Source organism: Camelina sativa, chromosome 14 (assembly GCF_000633955.1).
Source record: "Camelina sativa cultivar DH55 chromosome 14, Cs, whole genome shotgun sequence".
NCBI classification, from domain to species: Eukaryota; Viridiplantae; Streptophyta; class Magnoliopsida; order Brassicales; family Brassicaceae; genus Camelina; species Camelina sativa.
The window spans coordinates 24,990,518-24,994,989 of record NC_025698.1 but is presented as its reverse complement, the minus strand read 5'-3'; the positions used below and the strand labels follow the sequence as shown (position 1 = coordinate 24,994,989).

Sequence of the window (4,472 nt, the reverse complement as noted above, 5' to 3'; positions counted from 1 at the left end):
AGAACGAAGAGACGGATCGATGGACATCTTGATCCAGGAAACAAGGAGCGCCTGAATTGTCCACCAATCATCGAGATCTGGAGAGCCTTCATTGGGTCGAGCGATAGAGCCATCGAGAAAGCCAAACTTCTTGCGGGAAGAAAGAGCAGTTTTCATTCCACAAGCCCATTCATCGTAGTTCGATCACTTGAGTAAGGGATGAGAGCTCACAGCACCGGGGTTGTCAGCCGCAGTAAGATCGTAAGGGGAGATCGTACGGCGTGTCTCCACCATAGTCGGGTTTGTCGTAGTTTCGGTTGAGTTCGAGTTCGTTGGAGTAGCCATCGAGAAAACAGAAACAAGGAGAAACGAGAAAAAAAATGTTCAGAGCTCTGATACCGTGAACAAATCGATAAAAAATGTTCAAAGAAGTTTGTGATGTCTTATTCACAATGACGATTACAAAGATATATAGCTAGAAGCGTATATTTACTTTCCTAAAGAGTTACAAAGAGGATGAATTATAGTTAATATACATGATGATGATTGATTTGGGATTGATATCCCATTATTGTTATTCTGTTTAGTAAGTTGTAACATAACAAATCAGGCTGATGATATCTACCTCCTTTTGGAATATACTGCCTTCTCAAATGCGACAAGTCTCGACATGTTTTGCTTAAATCGACGATTTTCTAGATTACTCTGACGTTTTTTGCTGTTGCCTTGTGCAAGTTCCTTGATTTGGACAGAACTTGGAACATAAGAGCACACATGTGGCAAACAATTATATTCAACATGTTCTCCAAGATCCAGTTCTCTAAAGTATCCAGCCTCTCCGATGATGTTAATTGTTCTAAGACTTTTATTAAACCCCATGGTGATTTTCTTCTCCTCGTCAATAACGAAACTCTCGTGTATTGCCCATGTGTTTATTCTCAAAAACAAGCTCCACGACACCATTTCGTCTTCAAGCTTAGTTGTAGTCCATATCTCAAATCCATATACATGTGTCTCGTGGCGCTGAATTAAAGCTGCAAGCTTCTCTTCTTTAACACAAGATAAGATCATATATGCATGATCTCTAACGCTAAACGGCAAAGGCAGAAGCGGTCCAAATCTCTCTCTTGTAAAATCAAAACAGATCAAGTACTTGTTGTAGTCGTTTTTCCTTTTCTCAGCAGCCCAATATGTGTTTCCCTTGAGAGAAATGCCACTATTCTTGTAAGGTATAAACCAGTGTGGAGTGACATCAAGAGTTGTCCATAAATCAGAGTCAAAATCGTAGATTTCATACCAAAAAAATTGGTGTACGTATTGATACCTATGATAATCTATAAATCTCAAGAATTTGTGGCTGCGACATGATTTCTTACTCACGTATCCGAGAGAGTAATTAAACCTATCCGTACCATACTTGTCCTTTCGATGAGTATATCGGGGTTTGATCCACCTTGTTTGCCCCAAATACGGATTCCAAACCACAAACCTAGTAACTGTAGTTACGTTCAAGATGCACAACAGTAAACCCTCACAGTAAAAGACTTGAGATATCTCGACTTGACGCTCAGACATAAGTTTACCTCTAGGCTCTGTATATGGTCGTTTCTGACCACCACGCTCGTTAAATAAAGTTGGTTATTAATCAACGTGATCATTGTAGACTCCCCTTCTCTTGTTGTTGCTTTACTAATGTGCAATTTCGTAAAGCTCTCACTTCTTAAAAGAGTTCCCCACTTTTTGCAAGTTAATCTCAGTGTTCTCATAGATTTCAAGGGAACCCTAGACAGAATCTCTTCTATCAAATCCCTTGGAAGATTAGAGATCATCGTCGTCATTGTTTCAAAATGTCACTAGGATTTTTTTTTTGTTGTAATTTAAGGGATAGATAGAAGTAAATATATCGAAGACACAAACCACTTAACAAAGGTAGGCCAATGGTGGGCTTGAGCTGAATTTCTCGTGGATACAAGTGTCAACCGCCGACAAAAAAGTGTTCAATTAAAATTTATCAATATTTTTATTTTTTTTTGTAATGTAACACCATCAATATACTTATAAACATTATTTTCTATAGATATTTATCAAGAGAATTTGGAGGACTTATTTATTTCTCAGATTCTTTTACATAATATTTAAATTTAAAAATATATCTTCATGTTTGATCCTTTTTTTTCTGTACATGTTAATTTTTCATTTTTTTTTTAGATTTATTAGATTTGATATTATTTAATAAGGTTAAAATTTTAATCTTAGCATGTAATGAAGAAAATAAAAAAATGAATCCCATCTAATTTTGAATAACAAATTCCTTATTTTTCTGATTTTAGTATCTTCAATTCTATATTAATACTCTTGAAGTACATTTGGCAATCTAACCTTTTTGTAGTTATATTTAATTACATGAAAAGTTTGTGGAAAAAAAAGTTTCCAAATTTTATCTAATTTCCAGAAATCTTTGTACCTAATTCAAACATAAATATATGATTCTCCTTTCACTTTTATTTGATCTTATATTTATTATTTTGAATTATTATATAATATATTTAATTAATAAATTTTGTAATTTTTTCTGCATAAGATATGTGATTTACTTTTTTTTTTAAACGGACATATAGTACTCCGTCGATGAATAAAGAAAATATTTACTCAATGTCCCACATCGCATGAAAAATAGAACAATGGTTACACAAATGGTTCAAAAAACGAATGAGTAAGGAGCTTAATTTATCAAGCATTCAAATTTACAAATTTTACTTGATTTACTCCGGTTTTTTATTTTTTAAAGAATTTAAACTTTTTAAAATTAAATTATTATTAATTCGGTGCTACGAGCGTAAAATATTATTTTATTATTTTGTTAACACTATGGTAAACGAGACTAAGATATAAACTCTTCTGTTTTTTGTATAGTGATCATCTTATTGTAAATTGTTTAGCTCTAAGTTTTGTTGTTGCTGAATCAAAAGTAATGTTTAGTTTTTGTCAATTGGTCTCATGCGTAGTTTAGTTTCTCAAAATTGTATTTCTGATTTGATTGATGAACTATCATCCTGTGGGCAAGAGAGTATAGTTTACTGTAGATTATCTAACCTGGTTTAGATTAGCTCTGCTCACTGATTCCTTTAGATTGTGATGTCTGAAGTGAATCCATATGGGTTTGAAGTAACTGTTTCAGTCTAGACTCTACTTGTTGGCTACTCTCTGTTCTGAGTGTATGTAAGTATTGAATGTTCTAATGTACAATGAAAAATGCAGGTGATCTACTGCACGAGCTTGAACTGGAGTGCGGATGGAAACACTTAATTTGTTCAGTGGCTACTGAGGGAATTATCAGGGTTTGGGTTATTAGAGAGATTAGAAGTTTCTTCTTTAATCTCTCCAATTTTTCCATCTGACTCTAAAGTCTTCTCTTCTGGATTAGAGTTTTGAGGATTTATTTTTTGTTCTATCTATTTTCGGAATTCACAAACGTGATATTTGATCCAAAGTTCTGTTTCATATTTGTTTTTTTACTCACTTACGCGTACACCGCATAGAAACTGATTTGAAGTAGGTTACTCTCTCAAGCTGACTTTAGTTTGATGAAGAACAACTGTAAAACGACGAGTATTTCGTCTTAAGAATCTAAAACAACAAGGAGTTTTTTACAAGTGACTACATCTCAATAACAATGCCATTATGGGCCATGCATATTAGAGAGTTTGTCTCCAAGACATGGAGAAGGAGAACATATAATGGAAACATAAGATTACTGAAAATATTGGGTCGTTTAGCTTTGCGTGATTTACCTGTCTCAGTGAAAGCGCAGCAAAAAATTAGATAAGAAAAACTTATATTACACAAAATTAGGCTTTCTAAATTGAGAAATGAAATATATAGACTCGTTTGTTATTCTGTCTTGTAACATAATAAATTAGGCTCATCTATCTCGCCATCTCCAATGGTCCTCTATTTTTACCTCTATAATAGAGGAACTTTATAATAGAGGTGAGTTTAGAGGATGTTTACTCCAATGGTCCTCTATTTTCACCTCTAAAATAGAGATTACTATTTTTTTCCTCTATTTATAGAGGAATCCTATTTTTTTTTTACAAAGGTTCCTCTATAAATAGAGGAAAAAATAGCAATCTCTATTTTAGAGGTGAGAATAGAGGACCATTGGAGTAAAACTCACCTCTATTATAGAGGTCCTCTATTATAGAGAAAAAAATAGGGAAAACCATTGGAGATGGTCTTAGATAACTAGTACTTCCTTCCCAAAAGCGGCAAGTCTCAACATGTTTTGATCAAATCGACGTGTTTCTAATTCGCTTTGACGTCTTTTGCTATTGCCTTGTGCAGGTTCCTTGATTTGGACCGAACTTGGAACATAAGAGCACACATATGGCCAACAGTTAGGTTCGGCATGTTCTCCAAGATCAAATACTCTGAAGAAGTATCCAGCCTCTCCAATGATGTTAAATGTTTTGGGGTTGTGCTTAAACCCCATA

At 34.1% G+C, this 4,472-nt stretch overlaps 1 pseudogene; it reads right to left on the bottom strand.

The window, feature by feature from the left end:
- Positions 601-1,817, bottom strand: LOC104743962 (annotated as a pseudogene).